Genomic DNA, 15,100 nt, shown 5'->3' with positions numbered 1-15,100 from the left:
CTTCCTAGCTCGCGAGCCAACCCTGACGGACGCGCTTTCCAAGAGCCCGCTGCTCTGCGGGTTATTAAAACCCCAAGAGTACTTCTGAAGGCTCGTGATGACTGTGACCTTTACATGGGTGTCATGTTTGTCGGAAATATCCGCAAAATTGGCGTAGGTTGAACAAAAGCGGCTTTATTCTGTACGATGGGATAGAAATTGCTAATGGGTAATTTGTAATGGGTTTTTAGAGAAATATAGTATACTGTAGCAGGCCTTGCCAGCCCTCGTCTCTTGCACGGTCGAAATTTCGACGAACTGCTCACAGCTTTCCTCGCCTTCACAAGCCGTCTTCTGCGGCTCCACGACGCGTGGCTACAGGGGTAGCGGTGCCATTAGCCGCAGCTTTTAGCCTCCTTTCTGAAGCGGTTGCGCACCTTTCTCGGTTTTTGCCTTTGCGCAGGCGCCCACCGGGACCACAGGAGAAAGAGTGCCGCAATCTTGTTGCGGCACTTTCCCCGCTTTACAAGTCCAGTGCTGCTGCCAGACCACGAGTGATGACGATACTTCGGAGACTTACCACCGTATTCAGAAATGCAACTTAAGTTGAAGCCCATGCTTGACTTGATCCGAGTGATGCCTATCGGGAACGCGCCGAAGGAAACGCAGTGAGCGTCTTTGGGAACGTTAATGCCAGGCGTCATCTAAATCAAGTCAAGCATGTGCTTCGACTTAAGTTGCATTTCTGCATACGGGGGTTAGCATCGGCCGTGACCGAAAAGGAAGCTTGCATCGCTTCTTTCGGCACAACCTATAGTGAGGTTGGGCGGGAACCCCTGGTATTGCCGACGCGACATTCCCATCGCTGTCGGTGGGCGGTGCCTGTGGGGCTTTCCTCGTCTCCGTAGAAGTCGAAGCAGCGAGAACTTCGGCCATGACCAGCTACGTCGGTCTTGTCTTCGTTTTTAGTCAGGACGGGACCTTACCGGATCCTGCACATGCACGTTAGGCACCACGGGCTTCTTGCTAAGGATCAGTCTCGTTGTCGGGAGTATACGACTGGTGCTTGGACGGTCTAGTATTGGCCGGGGACACTTCTCCGTCGGCAAGCTTGTCTTCAGCCTTCTTCATGCTGGCTAAGCTCGGCGCTATGCCGTGGCCTCGAGCCCCCAGACGCAATCCTTGTCGATTTCACCTGCAATTGTCGCACGCCTTTGCAGAGGCCAACCGTGAGGTGGTGCTCGAGTACGTGCTTCATGACGAGCCGTGAAAAACGGAAGATGGTGGGCGGGTTGAAGTCATAGCTCCACTGGCCTATCGATCTGCCTTATTTTTGCAAGGTGCCTGAATCTGATATGGTATGGTATCAAAAACTTTATTTAGGTCCTGAGCAGGGGCGTAGACACGGCGGGGGCTTATGGGGCTTCAGCCCCCCCCCCCCCCCGAAATGTTTTCGTGTTGTCATGCACCGCCGACCAAAACAACTCCCGGCGCCGGAAATCATGCTCAATTTTGTCTAGAATGTCCTTAATTCACGCTCGAAAAGACATTTAAGCGCGAACATTGCGAAATCGGGCTGGATTTCGCAGCAACGCCCATGCATCGGGAGTCACATATCGTAACGCAAGGAGCCCCACCGAGCACAAAATTTCAAGGGCGTTTTGATGGCAAGCGGGCTCGTCTCGGCATCTCGCGGAGGCCGCGGAATCTACGGAGCGCTTGGATTTCTGTTCAGAAACTTTGTGGGCATAAAGTTCTCATAACGTTTTGATGCGAAAGTGCATTAACATTTCCGAAGTCGTGCTTTAGATTTTCAATTACGGAACTTTGTGGGTTTAATGCTGTTGTAAACATTTGACGCCAAAGGTGCATAGACTTTTCAAAAGTCGTACATCGGGCCATACAACGAGACAAGCGAAATCAACATACTATCAGACAAGTTGACAAAGTGCGCAGCGAGGTCCGATGAGACAAAGCGTTGTGGTAGTTCATTTGTCAGGTCAGGTCACAGAAAAGAATATGAACATTTTTTTTCCACCTGCACCAAAGCATCCATGTCAAGACACTAAATCCACCATTGTAACTAAGTTCTTATTTATTTTTCTACCTAGACTTTTATTCGCGAGGATACATTAAGCCCCTTCCTCTTCTTTTTTTTCTTTTGTTCTCGTCACCCGCGGGCTGCCAATCCAGCCAGAGCGCATGCGTTTTTCTCGTGCTGCATCGACAACCGCGCTACGCACTTGGATGCGCGTTCCCTTTCTCTGAAGAAGAAGGCGCCGACTAGTGCGGACGTGGAAAGATCGGCTCCCGCTTTCGTAAATATTTTCGGTCTGCTTTTTGTGTCACCTACCACGGAAATGCACGCCATTCGACACGGTTTCTTCTGAGGACTTCCTTTGGTGAGTGGCCTTTGCGCGGAAGCCGTGGAACTTTTTGTGTAGACCACGCCGCGGCGACGCTAGGCGCGGGTAGGCTTAGGCCTAACGCGACGAAGAGGGGCATTATGCCCGAAGTAGAAATGGTGTTAGGAGAGGCAATCTCCCCCGAAGAAGCCAACAGCCCAGGCTGGACGACAGCGTTGGGCAAGCACAAGAAATCCCTGCAAGAAACACCAGTTTCAACGAGCAAGAGAGCTCACATGGGCTCGAAGGGTGGCTGCCGCACGGCTGCCCCGCAAGGCGTGTTGCAACGTCTCGCAGCCTCGTCGAGGCTCCCCAGACTACCTAGGGAGCACATACGAATTATTGTCCGCCCAAGGGGCGGGCTTGACGTCAAGAAGATAAGCCAAATCAAGCTGGCTCAAGCCTTGGTCATGGCGGCTGCACTAGCCCCCACAGAAACTTAGGGCGACGTAATCTGCCCTAATTTCACTCAAAACGTTCTCGTCGTATCCACCCCGGAGAAGAAGAACGCCGCCGCTTATGCAGGAATCCAGCAAATCCGCATAAGCGAAGGACTCTACAAAGTAGCCGCATACATAGCGGCCCCAGACAACACCTGCAAAGGGGTCATACGAGGGGTCGACGCAGACATCAGCGAGGCCCAACTCCAGCGCATGATTGTCAACCATCGTAACCCGAAGGCTCTGGAAGTCAAACGAATTAAGAACACCACCACAGTGGTTGTCCTCTTCGACGGCATGAAAGTGCCTAACTATGTCATGTGCGGCGTCAGCCTTCTACGCTGCACGCTCTACAAACGCCAAACCGAGGTGTGCTACGCGTGTGGCGGCTTGGGACATCGCGCGGACGTCTGCCCCAACCCCACCAATGAGGATTGCCGGGGCTGCGGACTAAGCTCACCACCCGATGACCACCAGTGTTCGCCGAAGTGCGCCCTTTGCGGAGGCCCGCATCTTACGGCGGACAAAACGTGTAAGCAGCGCTTTCAAGTCCCATACGTCGTACGCAGACGCCGACGGCGCCGTAAGCGCGCCAACAACAAGCACCAGCAGCAACAGCTGGCCAAGGAGAACAGGCCACGTGGCTCCAGCGCGGCGGGAGCCCCCAGGAGGGAGCGCTCCGTCACGCCCTCTGGTCGACAACGCAGCCTGTCCAGAGGGCGCTCTCGTTCCCGAGGGCGCTCTAACTCCCGGGTTCGGATCCAGGAAACGCCAACCTGGGCCGATCGTGTCAAGTCGAAGCAGACGACGCCGGCTTCAAAGGTAACGCAGGTAGCATTGCCGGAGTATAAGGTTGATCCCAGAGTCGCTCAACTCATGCAAGAGAACGCTCGACTCAAAGCAGAAATGCAGCAGATGAGGGCCGACTTTGAGTCTTTCCGTAAGTCGTACCCCTCGCAAGTCGAGAAGCAACCGGTGCCCCCCTCAGGGGAGCCACAGGCGCGCTCGGGTAAACGTAGGGCCGCGCCCCCAGAGGGGGACGCTGACTCTATGGAGACCGAGTCCAATAACAAGGACTTAGAAAGCATGCAGCGGGCTATTCAGCAGCTCGCTGAAAGCGTGACTGTCCTCCTTAAAAGGATGTCGTCCCTGGAAAGTGCACAGGCCGCGTTAGCTACGGCTAGACAGCCTTCGAGGGAGCCCCGTCGGGCACCTTTACCCGCAAGCGCCGTCCCCGTCAACAAGACGGTTTAATGGCCAATCCAAGGCAATCACCATGGCGGTCAATCCCAATAAGTTGGTTGTGTGGCAGTGGAACTGTGCCAGTTTCCAACGGCGCAAAGCTCCGCTGCAGCAATTCGTTTCGGCACAGGCGGTCAAACCGCACGTAATTCTTTTACAAGAAACTCTCGATGACGCGCCCACCTTCCCGGGATACCGGGTTGTATCGATACGGGAGGAAGGAAAGCGGGGTTTAGCAACCTTGGTCGCACGGAAGTGCTCCTTTCAAGTACACAAATTACAAATTGGCAGAACTAGGGCGGAAATCATTATGGTCGAAATTATCCCTAACAATTGGCTTAAGAGCAGTGTCTTTCTTTTAAACATATACAGCTCGCCGTCGGATCAACGGCAGTCATTCGCCACGATCATGACAAAGGCGGTGGCCCTGAGCAAGGGAGCCCCCATAGTGATAGCGGGTGACTTCAATGCCCCCCACAATGCCTGGGGATACCCCCGCCAATCCACCAAGGGCAATCTCTTTGTCCAGGCAGTTGCTGACTGCTCACTGGAATTGATTACGGATGCTCAATACCCGACGCGAACCGGCACGTCGGTAGTCCGAGACACCACTCCGGACCTGGCGTTCGTCAAGAACGCCCCCGGAGCAGGATGGCAAAATTTGCAAGAGAACCTGGGCAGCGACCACTTCATTGTGGAGATTACCCTAACGATTAGCACAGCCCCTACCAGGGAATTTAAAGTGACGGATTGGGATGCCTTCCGGAAAATACGGAAGGCGGACCAGACCGGCTACGATAATCTCGATAGTCTGTTCACAAGACTACAGAAGGACGTACAAGCTGCGACCAAGGTGGTTAAGACCGATCTAAAGGTAGATCGTATGGACGCGCGCCTTGCACACCTCCTAGAAGCCAAAAACTCCATCCTGCACCGCTGGAGAACGCACAGACTCCACCGCTGGCTTCGTAAGAAAATTGCGGAGCTCAATCGTACAATTGAAACTCATTACATCGAACTGTCCAAACAACAATGGAATGAAGTGTGCTCCTCGGTTGATGGGCAGATGAGAACGGGGGGCAAATGGAACCTGCTCAAACACTTACTCGACGACTCGCAAACCAAAAGCAATCAGAGACTAGCCATCGATCGCATAGTTCATAATCAAAAGGTGGCGGGCGTATTTGAACACGTCCTCTTGCAAGAGTTGGCCGAAAAGTATCTTCCGCTGGGCCACTCCGGTGACGGGGATTATCCTTGTTATCGGGGGGGAGCGGTGGGGGAGCTCGACGCCCCCTTCACGGAATCCGAAATCTGGGAGGTGCTGCAAACGCTCAACGGTCGCTCTGCGCCGGGCCCGGATGGCATCTCCAATAAGCTCCTCCGAAACTTGGACGAACAATCAGTTGCGCTGCTTACCGGGGAGGTCAATAAAATTTGGGAAACGGGCCTAGTCCCCGACTCCTGGAAGACAGCCTCAGTGGTGCTCATCCCGAAACCAGGCAAACCTCTTGGGCCGGAGAACATGCGGCCCATCTCGCTCACGTCCTGCGTGGGTAAGGTGGCCGAACATGTCATTCACAACCGTATATCTAGGCATATAGAAAATAATGAGTTATTCCCTCACAACATGGTCGGCTTTCGGCCGGCACTCTCCACACAGGACGTCATGTTACTTATAAAGAGGCAAATCATTGATGTCGACACTAGAGACACTCGGGGCATCCTTGCTCTAGACTTGTCCAAGGCTTTTGATAACATCTCGCACCGGTTCGTACTAGACGCCATCTCAGATCTGGGCCTGGGGCCACGATTCCATGCGTACGTTAGCTCCTTCCTCAGGGATCGCAAGGCCACTGTCAAAATAGGGCAAATCAAATCGAAGGAATTTACATTGGGAGCGAGAGGCACCCCGCAAGGGGCGGTCATCTCTCCCCTACTGTTTAACATCGCCATGAAGGGCCTCTCGGACAGACTGGCCACAGTAAGAGGAACGGGTCACGCCCTCTACGCGGATGATATTACCGTGTGGTGCTTGGGAGGGTCTGACGCTGCAGTTGAGAGTGCGCTCCAAGAGGCGCTCGACATCACAGAACACTTCCTACTAGACACGGGCCTGAGTCTGTCACCAACCAAGTCCGAACTTCTATTGTATAGGCCCACCCGACGGGGGGTTAGGTGCTCCACACCCTTAGATCAAATTCCCATAGCCCTCTATACGAAGGACGGACAACAAATTCACAGAGTGGATACCATCAGGGTCCTCGGACTCTTGCTGGAATCTCGCGGGGGCAACTCACAGACTATAGCCCGCATTACTTCGAAGACGGAGAATATGCTTCGGCTTATCCTCAGGGTCTCGAACCGCAGAGGGGGTTTAAGCGAGAGCAATCTACTCAGACTCTACCACGCGTTTCTGATGAGCCACGTTAACTATGTAGCCTCCGCGTTGCGCTGGTATAAAGGGGATGAGGCCAAAATCGACGCCCTCATGCGCAAAAGCATCAAGCGCGTGCTGGGTTTACCACTCACTACCAGCACCGCGCGTCTCATGCAACTAGGCATGCACAACACCCTATCAGAGGTGATCGAGGCCCAACGAGTGGCTCAGATAATTCGACTATCATCATCGCGAGCGGGGAGACGCATCCTCGAATCCGTTGGATGCGGTCACCAGGAAATCACGGAGCGCAACGTGACCCTATCACCCATGGTCCGAGATACGTTCAAGGTAGATCCCATGCCACGTAACGTCCACCCTCAATACAATGTAGGGCGCCGGGTAGCCAGGGCTCGTTCCCTGTTAAAAGCGGCTGCTGCCACTCCGAATCTGGCATGTTTCGTTGATGCCGCCCAGTACGAGTGCTCTGATCACTATGCCGTAGTTTCGGTTGACTGTAATGGCACTCTCATTAATTCAGCATCCGTGCGGAAGGTTTCTTCAACAGTAGCCGAGCAAGTTGCTATAGCTATAGCACTGAAGGACCCTCTACGTTCCAATATCTTTACAGACTCCAGATCGGCAGCCCGAGCTTTCGCCTCCGGCTCGATCTCAAAGGAGGCGGCGGCCATCCTCGGCAGCGAGGGGGCTGCTGGTTTTCATAGCATCAAATGGTTCCCGGCCCATATGGGAATCAACGTACACTCTGAGCTTGTTAACGCCAATGAGTTGGCCCATGACTGTGCGCGAGGTCTTACACACCGCGGCGGTTCAGGTGGACTCACGGGCGGCGACTTAGGGCTGTATAGGGATTCGCTTCTCACCTTCCACGAAGTCTTGACACATTATCAACTTGCTCGGCGGGCCTTTCCGCTACCACACCCTAAACTTAATAAACCACAATCGTTGGCGTTTCGCATGCTTCAGACGGGGTCATTTCCCTCCAGGGGCAGATTCAGTCACTTCGCGCCTAACGTAGAACCCCACTGTCCAGACTGTGGGGAGGCGTACTGCTCCTTGTCCCATATGCTCTGGCAATGCCCTGCGTTACGCAGCTCATCGCTAACCACTCTAACCGACTGGGAGGCAGCCCTTAAGAGCGGCGACCTCTCAGAGCAACTACGGGCTGTCCAGAGGGCCTGCGACAGGGCGGAGGACCACGATCTTCCGACCCCGACGTGGGTGCGGCCCGCGACGGCTACGGGGACTCCCTGAAAAGGGGGGTACCCTAACGCCGGTTCCTCAGGACCATTAATAAAGTTCTTTGTCTGTCTGTCCCTTTCTCTGGCCAACTGCATTTTCGCCTGGCAGAGTTTTGGACGCTTCCTGGCTAGCAGACGAGAAAAAGAAACTGCGGGGACTCGACGGATTGCAACGAGTTCGCTTGAGTGCAACCTCTTCGGAAAATTTTGTCTCACCGGTGTAGGATACCGAGCATTATGCATATGGTTTTCTGTGGACCAAGCATCACACGTTTTCTTCGATATTCCTTCGGTAGCCACACTAGGTGCCCAAAGTAGGCATTCGATTGTAGCCAACATGCGTTCCTTTGCATTATTCTATTTCGCCGCCCCCCGCCCCACAAAAGAAAAAAAAGGAAGACATTGTTGCGGCGAAGCGAATTGTCGCATGGTGAAAGTTCGATTTTGTTACTTCTTTTGCGGAAAGTAATGGGCCACGGGACGCTTCAGTTAATGGACACTCCAAAAGTTGAACAGCTTGATGTCATTAGGTTTTGGCAAATGAAGATGTTTCCCAAAAATAAATTATTCGCCGTATGGCTGCCGTATGCGTTGAACATTTCGTTTCATTGGCCACTGCGAAGCGTTGTAGCCAACTGTGCACAGAAGGACATGAAAGTTACAAAGAAGATCCATGGCCGGGCCAAAGCCACCGTGCAATCACCCTCAACAAAAATGAAAATGTTGTGGTTGCTCAGTGGCCATGGTGCTGGGCTGCTGAGCACGAGTTCGCGGGATCGAATCCCGGTCACGGCGGCTGCATGTCGATGGAGGCGAAATGCGAAAACACCAGTGTACTTAGATTTAGGTGCACGTGAAAGAACCCCAGATGAGGGTGACGACTTTTTGTCTGCAATTGTGACCGGGGATGACTCGTGGTGCCGCTACTACTAGCCTGAAACACTAGGGCAAAGCTTACAGTCGAAACATTTGAATTCACCATTCCCAAGGAAAACAAAGGCCGTCATGTTGACTTCTTTTTAGATCGTTAGGGGTCATTATTGATCGAATTTTCTAAACCTGGAGAAACTCTAAATCGTTTCAGATATTGGGAAAGGTCATATCGGCTGCGTTTCGCAATCAAGAACAAAGGACGGGGAAAATTGAGCATTGGGAACATCTTGCTTCACGACATTGCCCGTTCCCACGTCGCTGATGTGGTTAATACAAAACTGGCAAAGTTCAAGTGGGAAACGCTGCCACATCCCTCATGCAGCCCAGTCCTGTTGCCTTGCGTCTTCCACATTTGGTAAAATTTGAAAAAAAAAAGCTGCTCAAGGGAACCACATTCGTGTCGGAAGATGACGTGTAGTCATTTACAGATTTTTGAGGCAGCAACTCAAGGAGTTTTATGAGACGGGAATCACGCGACTCGTTAGTAGGACAAGTGTCTAAATACTCATGGTGACTACTTTTAAATAAAGTACCCCATTTCTCATATATTTGCATTGGCTCACTTTCATTTGACTCGCCCTCGTATATTTTGCAGAACTCCTGCTTTTTATATGTGCGCTCTGTTCCGACTATAATTTCCGAGCAATTACTCGCAATACACAACCGGTGGCAGCTGCTCCTGCTCAATACATTCTAACAAAGGACAGCGTCATTGAGATTTTCCCCTGGTCGTTGCATATGTACGGTAATGTAAACAAGGTTGTTGAATATATATATATATATATATATATATATATATATATATATATATATATATCCCTTGACTAAATTATAAGGAGAGGCCGAGCTGCAAAGTGAGCCCCCCACGAACGAAATTTCTGGCTACGCCACTGGTCCTGAGGGATCAGTCTGGGACTGATGCGGGCCGCTCCCACATCGGTACAGAGAGGCCGGTCATTTCTTTTTAATATTCTGTCTGTGATGATCACGACAAAGAAAACTTCATGTGGCAATGCAAGAACCTCTCCCCTCCCCCTAACCTTTGTAGAATTTTAAGTAGTAGGGAGCTGTGGGAGGCTGCCATGCGCAGCTACAACCCCGAACTTCAGGAAGCTATCCTGAGGTGGGCTGAGCTTCAGGAAGCTATCCTGAGGTGGGCTGAGGTGGTAGAGGAGGCCTACCGCGAGTAGGATAACCTCCCTCGCCTTCTTCCCGCACTTTCTTTCCCTTTAAGATGGGATAAATAAAGTTGTCTCTCTCTCTCTCTAGCAGTTCTGTTCGGCCAACTTGGTCTGGCATTAATTTCAAAAGGCACTGTCACTCACGGATCAGCTTCGCTGGAAATCAGCAAGCGAGCAATGTTCTTGCAATTGAAATCTTTATTACAGACATAAAAAAAATTTAATTTATAAGTTTAAGAAATACATACTGATTCGGTCACTTTATTGAACACAAAGATAATGGTGAACAGCGGGAGGGTGAATGGCCACATAGACTGAATATAATGACAAACAGTTCGGCCCCCATCAGCCTCACTGCGACCTCCGTCCAGTATGGTATGCCCTTCTGGCCCCAACTTATCAGCTTCGAGAAGATGCTGCCGCGAACGACTCGTTCTGGCCAGCGGCGGTGGTACCGGGCTGCTGGGGATCCAGCCCTGATCCCATACCTCTCGAAGCCCAGGCCTCGCAAAGTACTCATCAGCTTCGAGAAGATGCTGCCGCGAACTACTCGTTCTGGCCAGCGGCGGTGGTACCGGGCTGCTGGGGATCCAGCCCTGATCCCATACCTCTCGAAGCCCAGGCCTCGCAAAGTAGGTATGCAAGACGGAGGACCAAGCGTTGAACGTCTGCGAATAAAGTTAAAACCACAAAATGCACCGGTGTTCTGCACAGATATTTTGTATCTGCTTGGGAAATAAAAATGGTGGACCAATGGTCAGGAACGCACAACTCAGGCCCCCAAATTTTTAAAGAACTTAGAAATTCCAGTCGGAACATCAGAAGTAGGTACAGCAGCAGGTAGCGCAAGATTACATGCAGAAAATATGGAAGAATTTAACACTGTGAGTAGCACAATCGTAAAAGAGAATTACTCTTTGGGACGTATCTTTCCAACAACAATCATCGTCGTCTGTTTTGTCCGTATTGCATTTCTTTAACACTGCGAGCCGGGCACTTGCGCGTCAGGAACGGCATGCGCGTTATCAGCATGATAGAGCATTCTCTACAGGATTGTGGCGAGCGCAGCGTTTTCGAGAAAGGAAACGCACTCAGGACAGATGACGATTATCGTTGTGTGGCAAGATACGACCCAAAGGGTGTTTGTTTAAGAGTGCACGACACGACCGTACGCCTATTTACTAAAGTTCAGCATGAAATTGTGCTTCGTAACCTTTCCTCGTTCCTCACCTTTCCTCACTTCGCCTGTCTGTCACGAGGCGTTATGAAAGCTACCAAACGTTTCCATCTTATACAATCTGTACACACTGTTGATGCATTATTAGGAGGAAAAAAGGAAAAAAAAATATTTCCGTTAGCAAGCACTTCACGCTCTCAGCCCTCCACTATTAGTCAAAATTTTTTGGATTCTGCCTACTTCCCCTGGCGGTCATGCGGGTATTCGCAGCAACTGCTGTATTTCCTCTGCTGTTGCAGCCTACCGTTGTGGTTGCCTTTCAGAACCTATACGAGATCGCTTTAGCGATCTTACTTGGCTGAGCATTCATTTGAGGCCGTTTCTAACTTCTGTTACACACCACCGCAGTTTCTGACGAGGCACCGCCACTTAAACGAGGGCGAAGAACCAAAACCCTCCCCACTTCTGCACGACGCGCCGCCCACCCCCCCTTTTATCAGCCAATTTCACGAAAATAAATGTGTCAGAAAAGCAAGGTTATTCGCCTGAGAGCAACGAAAAGTGACCTCCCATGGCCGAAAAGAGTTTCAGTGGGTCGTTCAAAAGAACGATGCGAATCATCACCCGATGCTTACTTCGGTGGTTACGTAAGTTTTATGTCAGTAGCTTGGAATACAATCACAATGGAATAATATAATTAGGTTCCAGGGCTCCTAATCCTATATATGCATCAGTAGACACACCCCCTTCAGAGTCATCACCCAGTGTGATGTGCGTAGTGCGCGAGACGGCGCGACGGTTGGAAAGGACAAGAAGCAGACAAGTAGTGCGCGCGTCGAGGCGAATTCCGTAAAAAAATTGTGGTGCAGGTTCTTTTCTGCAAAGGTTCAGATGGTTCTCATGAGGCGCAGCCTCTATGAAACAAACTGGGTACAAAGACATTTGTTAAAAAAACACACACGAAGTTTTCATAAATCTAGAACGAGGAATAAAAAACCATAAAGTAAACACTCAGAGACATCACGGCAAGAAACGCGCTTAGGGCTAGGATGGGTTTAGAAGTACGCGAGTCCAGACTGACCGCGACTGCGAGGGCGCGTACTAGTTTCGACTTGGAGAAGCGTAGGCAGGGTGAGGAGAAGTGTTGGTCTCACCAAAGGTCGGGATGTCGGACCGTTGACCGGGCGACCAGAGCGCGGCATTCTGGCTTGCAGAGGAAAGGCATGCTGCGTTCTGGCCAGGCAGCTGTGCGTGGAACTCGGGCCTGTAGCCCGGCTGCTCTCGTTCTGCCCGCGGGCGCAGGGGTCGCCGACCTCGGGCAGAGGTTAACGATCGAATAGAGTGGCGTCGCACAGGAACGGGTTGGCATGAGGCCCCGGCCGGGCGAAGTCCAGGTGGCTCGGGTCTGGTACACGACGGCCCGTCTTCAACGCCCGCTCTGGTGGCCGGCCTTCTGGCGTCGCTTCCTGGAACTCTTCCCGCGTCTCCTCTCGTCCTGCCAGCGCGCCTGGCTTTTCTGCCGCTCTGGCCGATTCGTCGTTTGCTCATTGGCTGTTTGATGCTCCGTGGTTTCTTCTGATTGGGTTGCATTTTTTCTTTTAGTTTCTTCTTTTGCGCCGCGTGTTCACGTGCGGGACGCTCTTCGACATTGTCGTTTTCTATCCAGCCAGCACGGAATTCGCCTCGGCGCGCACTACTTGTCGTCTGCTTCTTGTCCTCTCCAACCACCGCACCGTGTCGCGCACTACGCACATGACACCCTGTAACTCGACATACCACGCACGACACCACTCAGGCAGGCCACCAAACTGAAGGGTTATGTTCTAGCAGACTATACCCGTTGGATAACTGAGGACACTTGTGCGAACAAGCTGCTGCGCTGCTTGCGTCACCTGTTAATGACACGTGTTAATTGAATTCTCACTTGTTCATTTCACATCACATGGTTGGCTGTATCATCTCATATATAAAAGACTATAATCATCTAGCTGTTCTCTTCCGAGACTGTTAAACATTACATTAGGTTTCTGCAGATTAATTTTTTCCCACCCTTCTGCTTTGCCTCTCTAGGTCAGTGAGCTTGCATTGCAATCGGTCCCCTGAGTTACTAAGCAAGGCAATATCATCAGCGAATCACAAGTCACTAAGGTATTCTCCATTAGCTCTTATACGCAATTGTTCCCAATCCAGGTCTCTGAATATCTCCTTTAAACACGCTGTCAATAGCATTGGAGAGATCGTATCTCTCTGCCTGTCTCCTTCATTGTGATCATGTTGCCTTCTTTATGGAGGACTACGGTGGCTGTGCAGCCGCTATAGATATCTTTCAGTATTTTTAGATACGGCTCGTCTACACCCTGATTCCGTAATGTCTGCATGACTGCTGAGGTTTCGACTGAATCAAATGCTTTCTCGTAGTCAATGAAAGCTATATATAAGGGTTGGTTATATTCCGCACATTTATCTATCACCTGATTGATAGTGTGAATATGGTATATTGTTGAGTAGCCTTTACGGAATCCTGCCTGGTCCTTTGGTTGACGGAAGTCTAAGGCGTTCCTGATTCTATATACAATTACCTTAATAAATACTTTGTAGGCAACGGACAGTAAGCTGATCGGTCTTTAATTTTTCAGGTCTTTGGCATCCCCTTTCTTGTACATTAGGATTATGTTAGTGTTCTTCCAAGATTCAGATACGCTCGAAGTCATGAGACATCCATATACAGGGTGGCCAGTTTTTCTTGAACAATCTGCCAACTATCGTTCAACAAATCTGCTGTTACCTGATCCTCCCCAGCTGCCTTCCCCCTTTGCATATCTCCTAAGGCTTTCTTTACTTCTTCCGGCGTTACTTGTGGGATTTCAAATTCCTCTAGACTATTCTCTGTTCTATTAGCGTCGTGGGTGCCACTGGTACTGTATAAATTTCTAAAGAACTCCTCAGCCACTTGAACTTGAGTTGGTGAAGTATGGGAGAGGCCTTTGCCCTGCCGTGGGCGTAACTAGGCTGCTGCTGCGGCTGCTGCTGCTGCTGCTCCTGCTGCTGCTGATGACGATGACTTGTACTTCGGCAAGTTCCTCTTCACCCTTCTTCATGCATGCAATGCTCGGCGCTGTGCCATGGCCTCGAACCCCCAGGCACGCTGATACCGACTTCACCTGCTGTTGTCGCATGGCTTTGACGAGGCCAGCCGTGAGGTGGTCCTCGAGTACGCACTTCATGACGAGCCATGAAAAACGTGAGAAAAGGATCTTAGAACGACAGAAAGCTGAGAAAGTTGGTAATGATTCATTATGCAAAATAGAAGTGAGGCGTGCAGACAGGACACAAAAGTAGAGAAGTAGACAACACGAACGCCGACTATCAACTGAAGGGAGCACTGAGGCGAAAAAAGAACGAAGACACAAAACTCATCTGCGCATGCTCAGGAATGGTAACACCACGTGTCAATCGGGTACACGTGCCGGTCTACGTGAGAGATAACTGTTAAGGCACTTAATCTCTTCCTTATGTAAAGTAATCGATGGCTGACTCGCGCACGCACTTCCACCATTATAGATATGCCATGCCTCTACCATAAGACGCGTATCTTCATTCTTGTGCCTGTACAATATCGCGCATTCATCTAACTCTGGCGTGCAGTTACAATCTCGGCAATGTAGCGAAAGATTAGAAGGCGATCCACCGGTTAACAACATTATATGTTCCATTAGCCTCTGATTGATACACCGTCCTGTTTGCCCTACGTAGAACTGGCCACAGCTAAGGGGAATTTTACAAACCACACCCATACGACAGTCAGTAAAACTGTTGTTCTTATTGTGCTTCACTGGACAAATATCTGTTCGTTTTTTGCCTTTTACCCGCTCCTTTTTATTCTGTACGTCAGCGCATATCTTACCTAGCTTATTGGGAGCAGTGAAAGCAACATTAATATCATATCTACTAGCAAGTTTTTTAAGCCTGTGCGACACTGAATGAATATACGGAATAGCCACTACTATTTTTTTTTGCTATTACTGCTTTCTGTAATCACGTCCGTCCCTCTCGATACCGACTTCTTTAGGCGCTCAGCCACAGTGGCCACCACCACACGAG

The 15,100-nt window shown here is 50.9% G+C and overlaps 1 long non-coding RNA gene across 1 annotated transcript; it reads right to left on the bottom strand.

Moving 5' to 3' along the window:
• Window positions 1-10,067: 10,067 nt before the first annotated feature.
• Window positions 10,068-14,350, bottom strand: LOC139053483 (uncharacterized). Its single transcript, XR_011510518.1, has 2 exons — window positions 12,154-14,350; window positions 10,068-10,490 (listed from the first exon to the last, which is right to left on the bottom strand). It is a non-coding gene; the product is annotated as an uncharacterized lncRNA (long non-coding RNA).
• Between the last annotated feature and the right edge of the window lie 750 nt (window positions 14,351-15,100).

Source organism: Dermacentor albipictus, unplaced genomic scaffold (genome assembly GCF_038994185.2).
Source record: "Dermacentor albipictus isolate Rhodes 1998 colony unplaced genomic scaffold, USDA_Dalb.pri_finalv2 scaffold_142, whole genome shotgun sequence".
Lineage (NCBI taxonomy): Eukaryota > Metazoa > Arthropoda > Arachnida > Ixodida > Ixodidae > Dermacentor > Dermacentor albipictus.
Note: the sequence above shows the minus strand (reverse complement) of the source record. Positions and strands in the feature narration are given on the sequence as shown.